The sequence below is a fragment of the Marmota marmota genome, unplaced genomic scaffold (assembly GCF_001458135.2).
Source record: "Marmota marmota marmota unplaced genomic scaffold, marMar, whole genome shotgun sequence".
Lineage (NCBI taxonomy): Eukaryota > Metazoa > Chordata > Mammalia > Rodentia > Sciuridae > Marmota > Marmota marmota.
In genome coordinates this window covers 13,316,685-13,337,835 of record NW_025999869.1, presented here as the reverse complement: position 1 = coordinate 13,337,835, position 21,151 = coordinate 13,316,685, and positions in this window count along the sequence as shown.

The window sequence follows — 21,151 nt, the reverse complement described above, 5'->3', positions numbered from 1 at the left end:
CAATATGTAAATCAATGGATGTGTAACTGATGTGATTCTGCAATCTGTGTATGGGGTGAAGGTGGGAGTTCATAACCCACTTGAATCAAAGTGTGGAATATGATATGTCAAGAAATTTGTAATGTTTTGAACAACCAACAATAAAAAATTAAAAAAAATTCAGAAGCGGGACACAGGATTTATTTTTATTTTTTTTTAAATACTCCTATGACTTTTCTATGATTCCTATGTCCTGCCTGCCATTTACCTTGCCTCACCCTCAGGTAGGCATCGATTAGCAGAAGAGAGGATTCTTTACCTTCTTTGATAAGGCTGTTACTACCTGAAATTTACTTCTCAAATTAGTGACTTCTTGAGACTCTCAGGGTGCCCACCCTCATTAGACATTTCTACAGGCTCATTTTTTTTTTTTTTTGGTACCCAGGGTGACAGTATTGGAATTATAATAAAGGTGTTAGCCATCATCAGATACGTGTGGAACAATGTTTGATCAAGGCCACCTCAAGTATTGGTCCCCGTTGATTGTTGTGTATTTACCTAGTGGTGAGTATAAATTATGATCAGGAAGGAGAGCCAGCTAATCCACTGATAAGTGGGTCAGGAGAGACCTTGTGTCTCGTCCAGTGTGATATTTGCAGCTCCTGGAAAAGTATCTGGCATATATCAGGTGTTCAGTTAATATGTACGGATGGAATGAATGAAAGGGTTCCTTAAGGATATCAGGTGTGAAACACCTGTATTTAATACATATGGAGTCACCAAGAGTCTTTAGAAGGCTGGTTGGATTTTGAGTGCAGCAGCTGGGATTCACCTAGTAAAGCTCTGCAAGGCCTAAGGTGTGAAGATAAATCATAACCCTCCTAGATGCTGAAAATCAATTTCACACCTCATTCGTTATCATGAGCAGGATGTGTGCAAAAGTCCCCTCACCATGGTAATATGTCAGCTGGCAAAAATAAAAATTGCCTGAAGATCAGAAAAGGGAACACTTATAGTCCATGGTGCTTAATCAACTCCCCAGACACTGATGGATTTCAGGGGATATTTACATTTGAATCATGGCATCCAGAATGTCTCAAGAACTCTGTGTATGGGTAGGACAGCAGCAATTTCAAAAGTCATTTCTCATGAGCTGTAGTTAGAAACTAATTCTTTGTAGAAGTTCCCTTAAGGAAAAGAACAGAACTGGGGATAACGTATTACCTAGAACAATGAAAGTGCGGATCTGCCAAAATCCTCACTGTGTCCACTGCAGATGTCACTAATCCATCCATCCATTTTTCCTGGTAGGCCTTGGGGCAGCCCCATTGCTTCATCCAAGACTCTGAGAAACCACTACTGGTTCAACCACACTGACAATGAATTTATGGATCTTCACTGGTCTAGCATTTTTTGTCAACTATTACTTCTTTGGAAAGATTACATTGGTAGGTAATCGGAGAAGGAAAAAAGCAAATGAAATACCATGGATTTGGAAAGGGTCTCAAATTAGATCTGCTGATATTTTCCCTTTCTTCTGGGTAGAATAATATTCAAAGTCATGGACCAAAGATGATTTCCTCTGTGGTAGTGTTTTGCCACCAGAAATTGTGGGGCCGTATGCGTCAGAATCACCTCGACGGATGGTGTCAGTACTTGAGCGTCATTGGAGACCTACTGAATCAGAACCTCTGAGTTTGCAGCTGAGGATGCTGCACTAGGACAAGCATCAGACGGTACCCTATCACTCTGAAGCTAAGGAACTATTGCTTTATGGAGACTCAAGTCTAGTGCCAGCTCTGCCATGCACTTGCTCGTGAACTTGGGGACATCCCCCACCTGTCTCAGTCCTCCTGTTTTAAGGAGAAATAATGGGCTAACATCTGTGCCAACTCTCTACCCCCTAGGGCAGTCAAGAGGCTCACTTGAGATTATAGGCATCAAGAATGCTTTGCAAAGAAATAAGTCCTGCAAACCTGTTGTACATACTTGTGGGGGCGGGATTGGGTGATTTTTGGAAAGTCTACTATAACTTGATAAGTTCTGATCTATTAAAAATCAGAATTACATATGAGAGAAGCAAAATAACTCTGTCAGAGAACAGAGCAGGAGTTGTCAACCATGGTTACAGGTTAGAACCAGCTGGGGAGACGTGAAAACTGCTTGCAGTTAAGAGAGCATCCAGGGGTAGGGCCTGTGCTCTGGCTGCTCTTGCTGGAGCTTGTTTGAGTTTCTGTCCTTCTGGAGGAATGGGTGACCTGTTTGTCCTTCAGGCCTAGTCGACATTCCAATATTTTCTCAACACATTTCTTTTAATGTACATTTCTTTTCAAGTTACATGGGGTCATGTCTGTTGCTGGCAGCCAGAAAATCTTAACTGATGTCTTCTCATTAGCAGGTTAACTCCAGGAAGCTAGGAAACTGTGGCTCTATTGTTTACCTTTGGATCCTGAGTAAATAACAATTCATAGAACAGAATAGACATGAAACATTTGGTTAAGCACGGAATTGAGGGCTGCCCAAGTACTGATCCTAAGTGGAACAGATTAGATCTCGGTTTCCTAGAAGCAAAGAGATAATGGGCATTAAGTTCTTGGCTTTTACATGTGGGCACTTGAATGATTCTAGTGGGTGTTTTTGAATGGTAGTTAGGAGTCCCATGAATTTACAGTAGAAGTCATTCTTCTGTATGGCTGAATAAAACACAGTAGGGTTTTATTCGCCATACAGAAGCCATTCACTACATTTTCTTTGTCTAATCATCCTTTGATGGACAGCTAGGCTGGTTCAACTGTTTCGCTGTTTGAATTGTGATGCTATAGAATGGGTATGCGTGTATTGCTGTAGTATGACGACTTTGTTATTTGCAGGAAGATGGATGGAACTTGAAAACATTGTTGGGTGAAATAAGTCAAACTCAGCAAGTCAAGGGTCATATGTTTTCTCTCATGCGGAAGCTAGAAGGGAAAAAGGAAGAGATACATATGTGGGGATCTCATGAAAACTGAAGGGAGATCAGTAGAGTAGAGGAAAGGAACAGTGGGAAGGAGGGAGAAAAAAGGAAAATTCTGGGGAATGATATTGGCAAAATTATGTTGTTGTATTGTGTGTATGTATGAATATCTAACAGTGAATCCTACCATTATGGTAATTCAACAATTAAAAACGATAGAAATAAATCCCTTAGTTTTAAAGAAAAGATGAACAAGAGAAAGTTGTATTGGAACACAGCCATATTCACTCACTATGTATTTGTAATTGTTTTTGAAATAGTACAGATTCTCCTTGACTTATGATGGGGTTAAATCCTGATAAAGCCATCACAAGTTGAAAATATAAATAAAAAAAATTGTTTGAATAAGCCTAGCCCACTGAACATCATAATTTAGCAACACAGCATACTGTACAGGGTCGTTGCTCTCATAACCGCTGGCTGACTGGGGGCTGTGGCTTCCTGTGAGTATTGTAGTGCATATTGCTAGCCTGGGAAGAGATCAAAGTCCACTCTCAGGATAGAGTCAACATATGCATAGGTGTAAGGTGTCCCCTCTCCTTCCAGATCACCGAGGAGACTGGCCTATATGGTAGGGTTGATGATGGTGTCTCTCAGTGTATGCTCTCGGGATCAGCTTCCAGCATGGCTGTGATCTTGTGGGAGCTTCTGAAGTACAACCCCAGACAGTCTGAATCAGAAACTCTGGTGTTGTTTTAACGTCCTTCAAGATGATGGATACTTGTTAAAGTTTGAGAACTGCTGTCCATGACAATGAGCTCTCTTGCCCTTTAACTTCTCGTTGAGTTCTGTCAATGCAGAATGTCAGTCAGGGATGGGAGGGAAGGAAGAGGAGAGCAAGGTCAAGTATTTATCTGCTGTCCCCCACCTTCTGGGGTTATTTCCTCAACTGATTGTCTCAGCTCCTGTGAGGTGGTCCTCCCTTCTGTGTTTTGGGTACCAGGAACCACAACTATTCCCTCCTCTCGCCCCTAGGAGTGGTTAGAGGACCCTCCATTGCCAGACTTGGGTTTTATGCCATCTGCTGAAGTTTCCTGATAGCCTCCCCGTACTTCTGCAAATGGTCCCTTTATTAAATGCTTTTCAGATTACACTAATGTGAAGTTGCTTCTTGCTGGGATCTTGACCAACACAACATATGCAATGGCAAGGCAAAAGTGTCATGTTACCAAGATGGAAAGAGATGTGGTCAAGGTTTTGAAAACCCAAAGGACAAGAAATTTTCCAATTTCTCTGGAAAATTTTTGGGTATAATATGCTCACAGAAGATGAGATGATTGACCTTGGTTAATCTCTTAAAGGAAGGTAATATTCACTTCAATAGTGGAAAGCTTTCCCTGCTCTGGGAGTGATATACAGAAGATCGTAAAGGTGGGAAACATATTTGACTTTCTAGGCAATAGCGAGTGGTTGAATTTGCCTGATGTGTAAAGTCGGGTTTGAGAACCATTGCCGTAGCAGTAAGAGGCTATTGAAACCTGAGAAGGAGAGAGATGTCTCTGCTATCATAAGAGAGAGACAGAATGAGCCAGAAAAATCCAGAGGTTATTGAGTAGGAGCACGGCTTTGCTATTAGAGGGACTTAGGTTAACACCCAGCTTTGCCTCACACTACCTGGGGAGCCATTTGTAGGTAACCTGATGCCATTGAGTCAGGGCATCTGTAAAATCTAAGTGGGGATACCTTGTATAGAGCAAGAAGATTTGATTTATACCTAGAAGATTAGTATGGGACCTCAGTGCTGTAAATACTCAAGAAATGGTAATAGCTGCTGTGATTGCTCTCATTCCTCTCAACTCTGAGAACTTGGTGCCTGATGGTTTCTGTCTCCTCTTTAACTTGTGCTGAAATTGAGTTGCCACTGTGAGGATTTAGGAGGCAGGACCTTCAAGAGGTGGTTAGATAGGGATCTCCGCCTTTACAAACGAACTTGCTGGTACTGTGGGAGTGGGCTCCTTATTGGAGTGGGCTTTTGATACAAAGGGCGAGTTTAGCCCCGTGTCCTCTTTCTGTCTTGCTGCTGCTTGCTTGCCCTGTCACGATGATGCTTTCATGGAGTCTCTTGCCAAACGCTGGTGCTGCGCTCCTGAAGTCCCCAGCTTCTGGAACTGACAGCCAAATAACTCCTATTGTCTATAATTTACTCAGTGGCATCCTGTAATAGTATCAGAAAATGGTATAAGTCTGTTTTCAGTGTTAGATCCCGGACAGGGCCACTGTGTCCCTTTCTAATTGGTAGACGGCGATTTAGCATTGCTGCCCTGTTTCCTCTCCTTTCTCTGAAGGGCTCCTCTCTGGGCAAGCTACTTGCCCTAAGAGATGCAGGATCCATGGAGTTCTCATTTAGGGTGTCAATCCAGAAGTCTCTTGCACAGTTATGCTTTCAAGTGCAGGGGAGAGGGACAAAAATCCATTGCATGCAAAGACATTGGCATCTCCTTGGTGTTTATTGGCAAGTGGTTTCATTTGCTGAATGAGGTATTTTTGCTCATTTTAAAAGTGAGCAATTCTCAACCAGGATGCAGTGGTGTGAGGCGGATGAATAAATGAATCCAGACGAGGCGGCAGCTTGTGCCCCCAAGGTGTAGGACGGATCGGAATTTGATCCTTCTCCCAAGTAGATACTCTCCTCAGAGTATGTGAGGGATGGGAGGGAAGGAAGAGGAGAAAGGGAGCAAGGTCAAGTATTTATCTGTTCTCCCCCACCCTCTGGGGTTATTTCCTCAACTGATTGTCTCAGCTCCTGTGAGGTGGTCCTCCCAGGGAGTCTGTGTTTTGGGTTCACAGAAGACTTTGTGTTTATATCTTAGTGGGGTTCTGTCTGTGTTCTCTCTCAAATTATATTCTAGTGGGATTTCAGGAGAAAGTGAACATAAACGAAATGTCAATCCACTATTTCAACTGCAAGTTGATGGATATTCTTATCTTTTTTGTTTCGGAAGATAACTGCCATTTTTGGCTGTTTGGTTTTGTAGGCTTCCATTAAACACAGCAGTTTGAGTTCATCTTGGAAGACCTAAGGAGATTTCTCTTGGGGTTCAGAGTTTGCCTTTAGAGAGTTTTAACCAAACGTGTTGACGCCTTCCTTATTATCAAAGCTTATTTGGGTGAGCAATGTAGCCCTTAAGTAAGAAAGGGCAGCAGGTCCTACATCTTTTAGAGACATAACATTCATATATATTTATGGGGTACAAATGGTACATAATAAATTCAAGGTACTATGTATTTCTATCTCATCAAATATTAATCATTTTTATATTAAAAATTTTATACTTTTTAAGTCATTTTGGAATATATTGTAGGTCTTTCAAAACAACAGTTACCCTCTGTACTATAGAATAAATCAGAAATAATTCCTGCTGTGTTTGGTACACCTTATTAAACTTCTTTCTGTACTCTTTATTAAACTTCTTTCTGTACCCCATATTCTTGCCAATCCTGAGTTTATAGTCATCACTATTCCATTCTGTCTTTGTATGAAATTGAGTTATTCGTTTCCACCAATGAGAGGACATGTACAATTTGTCTTTCTGTGCCTGGCTTATTTCACTTGACATCATGACCATCTATGTTGTTGCAGACAACAGGATTTCATTTTCAGGGCCAAATAATATTCCATTATGTGAATATCTTACACTCTGTTTAACATCCATTCATCTTCTGATGGGCATCTGGGTTGATTCCATATTTTAGTTATGATGACTAGAGCTGCAATAAACAAGGGTGTGTCTTTTTGGTATAATGATTTCATCTTTGGATATATACCCAGTAGTGGAATTGCTGGATCATGTGATTGCCACAGTCTGGCTGGGCACAAATGCCGCAGTCTGGCTGGGCACACAATCAGGAGCCACCACACAGCTTGTAGATTCAAACAGCAACTCTTTATTCCCGAACTCACACCAGCCGTATACAAACACGTTCTGGGGAAATCCACGTTCTCTGCCCAAATTCACGTTCTCTCCCAAATTCACCTCTCTGGGCATCTGTCTTCCAAAATATACTCTGAATCCCGTGAGAACTCAAGGGGAACTTAGGCAGCAGGATACGCCCTATTCCCAGCAGGAATAATCTTAAACCTTAAACCTGGAACCTAAACTGGGAACGCCCTAAACCCGATTATGTTAAACCAGGAACACCCTAATCCGCCCTGGTCCTTGAGCAAGGTCAACTACATTCAATGTCACTGCAAAATGTCAGCAACATGGGGTACGCTGGCAAGGAAATTGTCATACCTACTTGGCTAATGGCTCCCAGCATGTGATCACTCTATTTTTAGTGTCTTGTGAAATCTTCATCTTTGTTTTCTGTAATGGTGTTGATTTACATTTCCACCAACAGTATATACGCAGAGTTCCCCTTTCTCTGAATCCTCACCAGCATTTATTACTTTTTTTCTTTTTGATGGTAACCATTCTCACAGGGTTAGAAAGGGGAACTCTGTGTATATACTGTTGGTGGAAATGTAATGATATTTCCTTGAGGTTTTCATTAGCATTCCCCTGATGATTAGTGAGTATATTCAGATATTTGTTGGCCATTTCTATGCCTTCTTTTGAAAAGTATCTAGCTATTTAGCCTATCTTTAAATTGGGTTATTTAGCTTTTTGGTGATCAGCTTTTCAAATTCCTTATATATTCTGGATATCAACTTCTTGTCAGATGAATGTTTTGTGAATATTTTCACTACATTCTATACATTGTCTATTAATTCTGATTATTTCCTGTGCTGTGTAGAAGCTTCTTAGCTTGACATAATCTCATTTGCCTATTTTTACAGTTTTGCCTATGTCTTTAGTAGAGGCTGTGAGTTTTTAGATAGGACCCAATGTCTTGAGGTTCCCCCAACCCGCGTTTTCTTGTAGTCAGTTTCATAGTTTCAGGTTTAACACACAGGTCTTTGGTCCACTTTGAGCTGAATTTTGTGTGCAGTGAGAGGCGGGATCTAGTTTCATTCTTCTGCATATGCACAGCCTATCTTGCCAGCACCATTAATGGATGAGACTGCCTTTCCTCCACTCTGTTCAGTTGGTTCTTGAATGTGGATTAATTTCTGGGTTCTCAACTCTGTTCTGTTGGTCTGTGTGTCTGCTTTTCTTGCTGGCACCATGCTGTTTTGGTTGTGTATATTTGTAGTATGTTTTGAAGTCAGACATTGTGACGTCTCTAACATTGTGCTCAGGATCACGTTGGCTATTCTAGGTCTTTTGTGGTTCTACATCAATTTTAGTTTTTTTTCTATTTCTGTGAAGAAAGTCACTGATATTTCGATAGAAATTAAATAGAATCTGTAGGTCACTTTGGGTTAGTATGGTTATTTTAGCAATATTGATTCTTCTGACCCATGAATGTGGGTTTCATTTTTTTTTTGGTGTCCTCTAATTTCTTTCAATGATGTTTTATAATTTTTATTGTGGAGCTCATTCACTGCTTTGGTAAAATTTACTCAACTTTTTATTTTTATTTTTTATCTATCATGAATGTGATTGTTAAACTTTTTTTGCAGCAAATTCATTATTGGTGTATTTAAAAATGCTATTTTTTTATGCTTTGTATCCTGAAGTTTTATTGAATTTACTTACAAGTTCCAATAGTTTTTTGATGGAGTATTTAGGTTTTCCTATGTATAAATCATGCCATCTTAAAAAATGGATAATTTCTTCCTTTCTAATTTGGATGTCCTTTATTTCTTTTTCTTGCTTAATTGTTTTGCTAGGATTTCCAGTACTAGATTAAATAAGAATGCTGAAAGTGGACATCCTTGTCTGTTCCCAGTCTTGGAAGAAACACTACATGCTTTTCCCTCATTCAGTATGATGTTGGCTGTGGGTTTTTCATATATACCTTTAGTATTTTGAGATAGGTTCATTCTCTGTAGAGTTTAAGAGTTTTTAAACATGAGGTGATTTTGAATCTTATGATTTTTCTGCATCTGTTGAAATGATCACATGGTTTTTGTCCTTCATTCTGTTAATGTGTTGTGTTTATTGATTCATACATGTTGAACCATCCTTGTATCCCTGGAATGACTCCCACTTGATCTTGGTATATGATCCTTTTTGATGTGTGTTGACTTGGTTTGGTTTGCTAGTATCTTTTTTCTGGCTAGTATCTTATTGAGAAATTTTTTATCTGTGTTCATTAGGAATATGGGCCTATATATATATTTTGTTGCATCTTTATTTGGTTTTGGTAATAGGGTAAAGATGTCTTTGTGAAAGAGTTTAGCAGAGTTCCCTCCAATTTAATTTTTTTGAAATAGTTTGAAAATTGGAATTACTATTTATTTATTTATTTTTAGTTGGACATAATACCCTTTATTTATTTTTACGTGGTGCTGAGGATCGCATCCAGGGCCTTGCATGTGCTAGGCGAGCGTTCTACCACTGAGCCACAACCCCAGCCCCATGGAATTACTATTTCTTTAAATGTTTTGTCCTGGACATTTTTTTTTTTAAAAGATAAATTTTAATTACTGCTTTAAACTCATTACTCATTATTCACTTGTTTAGATTTTCTGTTTTTTCTTTGTTTAATTTTGATAGGTTGTAGGTGTTAGAAAAGGCAGTAATTTCTTTTAGGTTTTCCAGTTTTCTAGCATATAATTGCTCATAGTAGTTTCTTATGATCCTTTGTTATATTGTCTAATCTCTAATTTTTTCAATCTATAATTCTACTTACTTGGGTCATCTTTTTTTTTTCTTGGTTAGGCTAGCTCAAGTTTGGTCAATTTTGCTTATCCTTTCCAAAAACAATCGACCATTAAACTTTAGTATTTTTTTTTTCAGTTTTGTTTATTTCTCGTCTTTATTATTTTCTTCTGTTAATTTTGGGTTTAATTCTTTCCTATGTCTTTTAAATCTTTTGATGTATGCATTTATTGTTATAACATCCCTTTTTAGGACTACTTTTGCTGTTTCCCACAGATTTTGATAGCTTCTTTTACCATCTATATTTTCCTTCTAGAATTTTTTTTGGATTTCTTTTAATTACTATTGGTATCTTATTGAGAAATAAGTCATTTAAGAGCATGTTATTTAATTTCCATATATTGGTCATTTAAGAGCATGTTATTTAATTTCCATATATTGATATACTTTGCATTTTCCTTCCTGGTTTACAGTTTTATTTCAACGTGGTCTGAGAAGATACATGAATATGATTTCAGTTCCTTTTTTTTTTTTTTTTTTGAGACCCCATTCATTGCCTGACATATGATTTACCCTGGACAACATTTTATGTACTGAATAGAAGGAAGCATACTCTGCTACTGTTGGATGGAATGTCCTGTAAATGTTAAGTTCATTTGCTTGATATTGTGGTTCAACTCAAATGTTTATTTGCTGATGTATTTTTTTTTTGTCTCAATCTGTCCACTGAGAAAGATGGGATGTCAAAGTCCTCAATTATTTTTGTATTATTATCTCCATTTCTTTATTTACTTTTTTGTTGTTATTGCATTGCTGGTGATTGAACCCCAGGCTTTGAATGCTAAGCTGTACCACTGGGCTACACCTCAGCCTCTCTCTCTCTCTCTCTCTCCATTCAGATCTAATAATACTTGCTTTATCTGAGTGGTCCAATATTGGGTTTATGTATGTGTGCGCTCTTCTCTCTCTCTCTCTCTCTCTCTCTTTCTATTTAAAATTGTTACATATTCTTCTGAATTGATCCTTTAATCAGTTTATAAATGATCTTCTTTGTCTCTTTTACAGTTCTGATTTAATGTGCTTTATCTGAATATGGCTGCTATCAGTTGCTTTTGGTTTCCATTTATGATACATCTTTTTCCTACTCTTCACTTTTCTTGCTGGGTCTTTACTACAAAGTGAGTTTTTATAGGCAGCATATAGTAGTAGTTGTTGTTGTTTTTTGTTGTTTTTTAATCCAGCCAGTCTGTCTTTTGACTGGTGCATTTAATCCATTTATATTCAAGGTTATTATTGATAGTTATGAACTTTCTCCGGTCATTTTGTTAAATGTATTCTGGTGGTTTTGTATACAATGTTTGATTCTTTCTTCTACTTATTGTTTTATGATTTGCTAATATTCTGCCAAGCTAGAAATAATTTCTCTTTCCTACATCTGTTCTTCTAATGAGTTTCCCGTTCTTCTAACAAGTTTCCTACGTTCAAATGTTTTTAGAATGGTAGTTGCCATGCTTTCATCCACAGTGTAGGACTCTGTTAAGTATTTCTTGTAGGGCTGGTCTGGTGGCAGTGACTTCCTTTAGTTTTTGCTTGTCTGGGAAAGACTTTTTCTGCTTTCATTTTTAAAGGATATTTTTGCTGGTTTTAGAATTTTTGGGTTAACAGTTTTTCCTTCAGGACTTACAATATATCATCCCTTTCTCTTTAAGATTTTTTTTTCCTGAGAAATATGCTATAAATCTAATGGGTATTTCCTTAATTGGATTTGGCATTTTCCCCTTGCTGTTCTAAAATTCTATCTTTGTCATTTACTTCTGACTTCTTGGTTTTAATGTTTTGGTGAGGTCTATACTAGTTGAATGTAGTTGGAAGCTTTTTGTATTTGGATGTTCATATTTCTGAAAATTTGAGAATATTTTGGCTATTTTATAAAGTATTCTATGCTTTTCACTTTTCACTTTCTGGAATTCTCATAATGCAAATATTTATCATAACAATTTCTTCCATAAGCCTCAGGCTTTCTTCACTCTTTAAATTATCTGTTTTTTTTTTTTTTTTTGGAATGGGCTAATTCAAAAGACTCTCCTGAAGCCCAGAAATTCTTTTGTTTGTTCTACTCTGTTGTGAAAGCTCTTTATTTTTTATTTTATTGGTTGAAATTTTTGTCTCCAAGATTTCTAATGGGTTGTTTTTAATGATTTATGTCTATATTTTTAATTCATGTCAAGATTGCTTTTTATCACTTTATAATGTTTATCTGTTTTCCCTTACATGTCACTGAGTTTCCTTAAGATCATTAATTTAAATTCTTCTCTAGGTATTTCATAGATTTCCTTCAAGTTGAAATCTATTTCTGGAGAATTATTTTTCTATTTAGTGGTGTCTTGTTTCTTTTTGGGGATTTTGTGTCCCTACATTGATATCCACACTTCTCTGGTGTAATTGTTACCTCTTTCAATTGTATGAAGTAGCTTTTGTAGGAAAATATTTTTATCCTTTAGTTGGAATCTAGGATGTCAGTTTGGAGTGTGCTTTGGGTTTGGTTATGAGGAGGCTCAAAAGCATTTCGTTTCTATGTAGTTTATTCATCTTTTATTGGTGTTGACAGTGACTAGTGTCTCAATAGTCTAGACTGCAGCAGTTCATGAAGGTAGTTGTGTGACTTTACAGTGGATGTAGACTTCTAGAGGTCCCCTTAGGTTCCACAGAGTACAAAGCTATGACACTGGGGTATGTGGCAGCAGCTTCCACGGTTTTGGTGATTCAGGATGTAGACAGGACTGTTGCCAAATCCCCCCATGCAAGCACTGTGCTGAGAGACCCTCCCCCAAACTCTCAGAATAAATATGGAAGAAACCTGGGCTTGTGGCTCTAGCAGTTACAGTTGTGGAGCTACAGGATGGAAAATGGGTCATTTGCAAGGTCCTGTGGAGCGAATGCAGGTGATACTGGGGTCTGTGACATTAAAAGTTTGTAGGCTTGAGGCTTCAGAATACAAAGGACATCGTCCCTAAGTTCCATGGGATGATTGCACTTGGTGCTGGGACTTGTAGCACTGTTAACTGATTTTTGTGGAGTTGTGGAACCCAGATGTTACCTTCTCCAGGTCCCAAGAACAAACATAAGTGGCATCAGGACTTTGTCACTAGCAGCCGTGACATGAAGTCTCTGGGATAAGGAGAATTTTCCTAGGCCCCATTAACATATGTGCAGATTAGGTTTGGGCTTGTGGCACTGGTATCCATTGTCCTAAATGTGCAAGACACAGGGGAGAATGTCCGGAGATTCTGCAGTTTGAGTACAAATAGTTCCAGGGTTTGGAGCCTTGGTATCTGTGGTCCTGGAACTAAAGGATATAGGTTATGCAAGGCCAGCTTTGGTAGGGACAAGCCTGGTGCGTTGGTAGCCACACTTTTGGAGCTTCAGGACATGGGCGTGTCCTGCCCCTTGTTTCTAGGACAAGCTTGTGGATCATGCTAAAGCTGTTTGCACCAGCAGGTTCAGTCTCAAGGCTGGAACCTGGGGAGGAGGCATTTTCTGGTTCCTAGTAGTTGGGAGTTGTGGAACTCAACAGTGGCTGGGATAGGGGCCACTGGTAGCCTTGTTCCTGGAGGTATAGAACACAGAGCTTTCCCAGCTCCCGATGAACAGGTAAAAGTTTGAAACAGTAGCTACTGTCCCAAGGTTGTAGGCTGGGAGGAGGAGATCTTCCCTAATTCCTTCCAGGGCAAGAGTGGGTGGGACTTGACTTGTGGCTACAGAAGCTGTTGGTCCTGAAGCTATAGGATGCTGAGGGGGCTGTCTGCTGCCCAGTGAAGGACCCATAAGCCAAGGCCTCTGCTGGTTTCAGGGGGCTAGCTGTCAGCTCCTGTGACAAGATGGCACTTAGCAGTGGCTATTGTAGCTTGGACTCTGGGGGTTGGGGAAATGTCAAAGTGGGCTCCTTCTTTGGAGCAGAGCAGTTCCTCTTAGATAACTGCTTAGATAAATCCAGCTGGCTTCCCCAACTGGATTTAAAGTCTCTGAGAACTGTGGAATTCTCTTGCAGTTAGGACTGGCAGTCTGCGCTCTCATTGGAGTTTCTGGCTCTTTGTCACTTATATTTTCCTGGCAGTTTTAGTGCCCCCACTGACACTTGGGGAGCCAGGGTTGAAACTGTAAATTGTTCTTTTCCCTAGGTAGTCTTCCCAACTCTCCATGCTACTCAGGGTTTCCATCACTTCCTTGCTTATTTCCAAAGTGTTCTCTGTCATTCTTCTTGAAATAGATTTTCTGTTGTTGCCCTTGTTCTTCAAAATCGTGCACCAGATGTCTCCTTAGCCATTTTGGCTGTACTTCTCCAGGAGATCTTACCAAACTGCATCCATCAACCTAGACCAAGAGCCTTCCATCTGGCCCAGAAAATTGCCTGTCTATTATTTCTGAACTACACTGGTGATTACATAAAGCCTATACACCCTGCAATGCCCCGTTTCACAGGTCCTCCCTGCACTCTGTCTATCCATGGTCATTAGTATATCTCTGCGTGTTTTCCCTGCTTTGCTGAGATTCCATGTTTATCTGTTTGTTCTGCCTTCCTTTCTTAAATTTTTTTAAAAATTTATTTTACAGTAGAATGCATATTGACATATAACACACAAAGGGAGCACAACTTCTCATTCCTATGGGCTGTACATGGTTCAGAATCAATCCACTAGTGTAATCATACATGTATATAGGGTAATAATGCCTATCTTTTTCTACTGCCTTGCTTTCATATCACTTTAGCCACTCAAGATGTACTCCAACAGCTGCTTTGATATTGACATGGTAGCTTTCCTTCATTCTTCTGAGTTGTTACTACCAAATCAACTTTAGAGCCATGGGGGATTTTAGAGAGTAGTTAATACCTTCCAACTTGCATCTTATAGATTAAAATGAAGAATTTTGTTTGCATAAAATCTTGGGGGGAAAACGTGGAATATGAAGGAGAGATAGGAGCTGCTCTGGGTAATTTGGGGGAGGGTCTTGACCCTGTCCACTCTGCTTGCATTTTCCCAGTGGTGTTGAGGAACAAGATTTAAACACCACTGAACATCACTGGTCTTGTTAACTCTCATTTTGAAGATGAGCTGTCTCCCAGGAAAAAAAAAAGTAGTATGCTCAAGTTCACATACTTAATTAGTTCAGAATTTGAATGGAGGCTTCTTTAAACCTCACCACTTCCTCCAGATTCACACAGAAGGGAGGGCGATGGAGACTTTGAAGTGAGCGTTCAAACAGCCGCTGCTTCCTATTAACCAGACTGCCCCTTTCTTCAAAGCCTCACAACCCTCCAATACATCTATAGTCACAAATGAAAAATCATAAATAACACTTTTCCCTGAATGGGCCTCCTCCCTGCCCCAATATTTGTGTCCTGCTGTTTTTTTAATTTTAGTTTGGAAGTTGGAGACCTAGTGACAACTGCTATCAAGCAGGGCTCCTTTGCTGTTCAATAAATGCTAATAAACCATAATCTGCAATCCTAACAATCACTGCGCCTGGACCCAAACGCAAGGGCAAAGATTACTTGGGTCTGAATTGGATTTGAAAAGGCTGAAAGAGCAGGCTTTGAGTGCGCAGTGGAAATGCCAGTTGAATGTTAATTATAGCGTGGCACTGCTGCCTGCAGAAAGTGCAACGGCTCAGCCATGAGAGCCCAGAGCGAAGAGCAAACGCAGATGTGGGGCTTATGCATGTGGAATCCAAGCGTGTGGCTTCACATAGAGTCCAGGGCGCCTCAGGGTCGCTTTCTGCAGCTCTCCTGGTGTTTAGAGTGGTCTTTCTGGATTCTCTAATTTGCTCTTTTTATTTACTCTACACAATCATCAGGGTGACTCTGCTAGGAGCTATCTTGCAGGCAGGTTTTAATTAGTGGCTTGGGGATTCAGAAAGTAGCAGGGAGGTAGATGGGGGTTCCAGAACCTCTTTGCCCCACTAATTATTTCCACATTCCGGGAATGGAATGCTCATGTCTCCAGTGATCTAGATTCATAATTGCAATAAGCCTCTCTTTCACAGTTGGTGTCTGTGTGTATACACGGAATATTGGTAGCATGGAGCGGGCAGGTATAGAGATTTGTTTTATGGATGTACTGAGACATAGGCAAGAGATGATTTCCACATATCTCAACTGCTGGCAAACTTTTAAATTATGTACACTAAATAATCTCCTACAGATCTAACTGCCCAATAGATTGTGTGACTAATTGTTTCTTTCCACTTAAAACGGGAACCTCCTGGTAGGCTGAATGTTTTGGTGCAATTATGTCGGCTCCAGGCCAGAGTTGGGCCATTTTAGCCACCTGAGGAGTGTGCTAATTGTCCTGAAGTATGCTGCCTGGTGGGAGCCTCATTGCTGTAGTGGTTTTAATGGGAACTTCTAATTAAAAATAAGGCGAGAGTCAGGGCTGGGTGCGTTCCTCCTGCATTATGGGTTGGAGCAGAGCTCCTTTGCGCATGCTCCTGTGAGCAAACCCATAAGGAGCCAGCTGGGGCAGAAATCAATGTGCCTCTGGTTTGGTTTGTCTACTAGGCATGGCTCAGGCTGCCGGGGCACTCATTAGTACCAGGCCAATGTCAACATGACTTCTTAGGTGCCAGACTTTCTCCCAGGCTCTGTGTCAGTATTTGGACTTGGTGTCTGTGGAGACGCTGGGAGGAAATGAGGCTCTAGAATGTAAGCAGCTGGAGGCACAGCTGAGGCACCAGGGGAGTTTGTGAGACCAGGACTATTCTGGAAATTCATGTGCCCTACCCTGCTGCTTCCCAAAGACGCTGCTGACCTGGTTGCTCATTATGATGAGCTGGGAGTCTGACCTGGGTTTGGAAGACTGGTTATGCCTCTTATTAATGGTGCATCCTTGGATATACTGTGTGACTTTTTTTTTAAAGCCTCAGTTTGCTTACCTGCAAAATGGGGGGGGGGAAATACAGATTGAAATATTAATAGTATACTGGTAGACAGAAACCTTGGTCAGTTTTGCTTCCTCCAATGACAATCACATCTCCTTCTGTGGCCCCTACCCCAGGCCCTGTCCCCAGGCCAATACCATAAGGAACATTAACAGAATAGGACCAAACTTATTTATTTATAACTCAGTCCAATGGCCCAAAGTGGAAGACAGAAAAGGTGGGCCTTCCGTCTGCAGGGTGGGTCTCAACCTGGTTCTGCTGGCTGATTACATGGAAGGAGGAAGGGAAACATGAGTCGGGGAGGGAGACATACACACAAGAGAGTCGGAGAGAGTGTGTGTTGAAGAGATTGTGCAGGAGATTTTTGGGCGGTGGGGGGAACGGGGAGAGAACATGTGTCTGATTGTGGTTGGAACTTTTAGGATTTCTCTGGAACTTTGACCACTGAATCATCATGTGGTCATTGCCTCATGAGGAAAAGGGAGGGAGGAGACCAAGACAGAGATCCCCTGGTATGGGGAAAGTCGGGGAAAATGTGTCTCTCTACTTCTGCTTCCTGAACGTGCAGACAGGATTAGCTGAGGAGATGTTTTGATGAGCTGGTTCACTACCATCATTGGCCAAGGCCTGTGCTAGCCCTTGGAGGACCTAAAGCTGAATCATGCATGGCCTGTGGTGTCAGGCTCTGACATTATAGCAGGAGTGATTAAAAATCAAACATAGACCGAAGTAACTAGCTGTGAGTTCATATAGGCTTCCACGAGTGGTACACACAGTGGTTTGGGAGTTCAGGGACAGTTTGGGAGGTCTGCTTTGGAGATGTGCATTTGAGCAGGCACTCTAGGTGTAGAGGATGTGGCTGGAGAAAGACACAGAGGTTGAAAAGTATGAAATGTGTTTAGAATGGTCAGCTGTTCACAAGAGTTCCACGAACAAGCATGGGCTCTGGGCCTGGTGAGGGAGGTCAAGGCCAAGTGATAGGTGGACACTTGGTTCAGAAGTTGGTGTAATTAGAGTACATGATGGTCACTTATTTTGGGAGGTTTTTTTTTTTTTTTTAAACATCTTTCAGACTTAGTTCTTGCTACCTGATTACCTGCCCTGCCCCCCATTCTCATTTTCATTTGTGACTTAGCCAGTCAGTGGGGTAAAGAAGCCAGATGGAAAAACACACTAGCGTTTGTTGGGGGGCGGGGGAGCATATTCTTTGGGTCCTATTGTACCAGGAGCAGCTGAGATATAGGCAGTCCCTTCCATGAGGTCTTCTGACCAAAGGAGACGTTGTCACCACCTGGGCCCGAAATCCTGCACTGAGAAATCCTAGGCCTACTTCTTTGGGACAAAGTACCCCCAAACCACCATTGAAATAGACGAGCTGTCAAGATGGGATCTCACATTGGGTCATGATGTTCATTAAGACCATGGCCTGGGTGATGTCCTTTGATTGTCTTGAGCCAATTGATGGATGGCAGGGTCTGGTGGGTGATAAAGATCCTGTTTGTAATTAGCTACTTGGGAAGGAGCTAATGGACCCACATTGGTAGAAGCACCTAATGAGCAGCGCCCGGATGTTTCATTTCAACATGGCATTCATCTTCTTTCTCCTCTGGACATGAGGGTAGGCTCATGGGGTGATTGTGAATTGCAAAGGTGACTCAACTTCTGCCAAGTTCTCATCCTCTTTGGGCCTCTGTCTCTCCTTTGAAAGGAGGAGTCTTATGTAGCGGTCCAGCTAATGTTATATTGCCCAGAGCACTTGTATTCCCTGCTTGAAGAGGGAATTCTCAGTATCTAATCATCTGTAAGAGATGGAATGGAATACGTGTGCTTCTCTTCACGTATTTGGACACTCTCCGCATTTACTAAAAATGTGTATGTGTATATTTATTTTTGTGGGAAAAGGTGGGTCATTTTAAAGGCAAGTTGGGGGCTTAGCAGCAGCAGTTGGTGGAGCCTCAGAATTAATTTCTGCCTCTACAGGAAGAAGAATCCCAACAGCCATGGGATGACTGCTGGGTTATCTCTAGCTGAGAGGCAGTTGAAAAGCCCTCATGGAGGGTGTCAGAAGACCCAATTCCATTTTTAGCATTGCCTCCAAATTGCTAGGTGACTGTGGTCACCTCTACTTAATTCCCACTTGAGTTTCATCATGTGCATGAAATGATGGTATTATACATATACAGGAATATCTTTTGCCTCACTTTGTGGGAACACAGGTAACCTGGATTTGGGATGGATCTTGACTCTGGAACAAAAACATTTTCCATAAACTTCAATCAAGTATCTGGTCTGCCAGCCTGACTTTGCTGTTCTGGAGTCTGAGGACAGGACAGGCTCAGGATCCCACCCCGTACCAGGTAGTATTTGTCCCTGAGGTGCCTGGGCTTCCCCCTTCCTCAGGCTGATCTGTGAAAGTCTGGCCCCTCTTATAGACTGAAAGGGGAGAGAGAGGGATGGTTTGAATATGCACAGAGGAGGGACTTTGAGGCATTGACATACTGGAGACTTAGCTTAGTGCTTTATTTACATAGTGAGCACATATGTTTGTTGGGGGAGGGGGGACGTGTTGATGGAGACTGAGGGGGATTAAAGCTCTTCACCCACTCCTTAGGGCTGTGGGAGGACTAGGCATGTTCCAGCCCTGGCTTTCCTCCCAACAGTTGGAAATGGTGATTTGTAGTTCCTACTCATCTACTCATCTGAAAAAGGCAATCTAGGGTCTCCTCAAAAGGCTTAGGGAACCCATTATCTTCCCAGGCAGGGTTGCCAGCTCAGCTCCCTTAAGACCAGCCCCATTTATGATTTTCGTCAACAGCAGCAGTCACAATATGGTTGAGAGCTGCCATATGCTGAGCCCTGGGAACACGGCAGGGAGCAGCATCCCAGAGCACTGCCCCATGGGGTTTCCACTCTGTGAATATCTGTGTGTATGAGAAAGAGACTCAAGTAGCTGTGCAGGCGGAAAATCACAGGCCCTGAATGTGCCAGAGGTCTTTCCTAAACTGAAACTGGTCTCCCCCAATAGCTTCTAGAATCGTACAATGCTAGAACCAGTGTCCCCAGCTTGAGAGTTTGGGGAACCTGAGGTGAACTTCATTTTGGGGTCATAACCTGTGAAAGGATTTGTCTAGAATGACCATGGAAACTTCCAGAGGCCCTGGACTTGAAACTGACCTCTGGTTCCTTTTTCCTGTCTTCCATGCTCTACTTGCGGGGAGCACTCTCCAGTATGCTACCTCCTTTGTACCAGATGGCCTTTGGAGAAATGGCTCATGGACTTGGCCCCCATCTGATGGTGCCCAGGTTCTCATTGCAAGCATCCTGAAGTATGGGCTGGGCCCTCAAAAGGCCTGCCTGCCTGTGTCATGGCCTCAGCAAATGGGCTCCCTTTATCATTGAATCCAGCCTGGGTCTCAGGCCCCCTTGGGGGTCTGTTCTTTGGTTTCCTGGGAGGATTTATTCCTATGTGACTGATTTATCCCTAGGAGCCTAAGTCAGTCAATCATGTGGGAGTTTCTGGCTGTGTGCCCAGCTCAATGGGTGGGGGATATTTTATGGCAGTGCAAGCTTGATTTCAGTTCTCCTTAGGTGCTGGTATCTTTCTTACTTACTGAAGCTTTTGCTGGGCAACAACCTAGTCAGACATGGGGTGATCTTCCCCAAGTCACATTGCCAGTGGTGACAAAGTTGGGATGGAACTCGGGCTCCCTAACCATTGCATCACCTTGCCTCTCTGGAGAATGTCACCGGGCCCTGCAGTCTTACCATGAGGTTGTACAACTCTGTGACTAAGGATGCAGCCTTTGGTTTCAGAATCCTTGGGTTAGAGGACCTTCTCGCCACTTCTCGCCACTTGCTGTGTGTGACTCTGCCTCACTATCTTCCTTTGTTAATGGGGGTTAACATGGTTGATTGCAAATGGCCTCAGATTTTCTTACAGCTCTTCCTGTTGAAAGATGGACTGTATTTCCCCACACCCTGGAGATTGGGCTGACTTAAGAGAATATGGTGGAGAGTGATGGTGTGTGAGCTCTGAGCTCAGGTCTCAAGAGGCTTTGCAGCTTTTGTTTTCACTCTCAGAATGTCAATGTTATGTGATGAAGCCTGGCTGGCCTCCTTCAAGATAAGAGACCAAGTGGAGGTGATCCCAGCTAAAGCCCCAGATAGAAGTGAGATCAGTGGACACCACATGGATCAGAGACGGGATGTCCTGGTGGAACCTAGCCTAAGTTGCCCACTCGGCATTGTGAGCACAGAGACAAGGCTGTATCAGTTTACCAAGGTTTTAGGTAGTTTGTTACATAGCAGAGGCTAACTGGACTAGGGGATAAAAACAGACCTTACTTGTGGGGCTGTTGTGAGGATTACATGATGGGGTGGCTTAGACCAGCAACCAGAGCACAGCAGCTAGTACCGACAATCATGTGGCACTTCCTCTTGCTGATTGGGTTCTAGCTACTCTGACCTCTTTTTATTAAATATACCATATTCTTTGCCTTTTCAGGACTTTGCACTTAATTCTCTGCAACAACATTTGCTTCCCCCCAATCCCATCCCCATGGTTGAGGTCTCC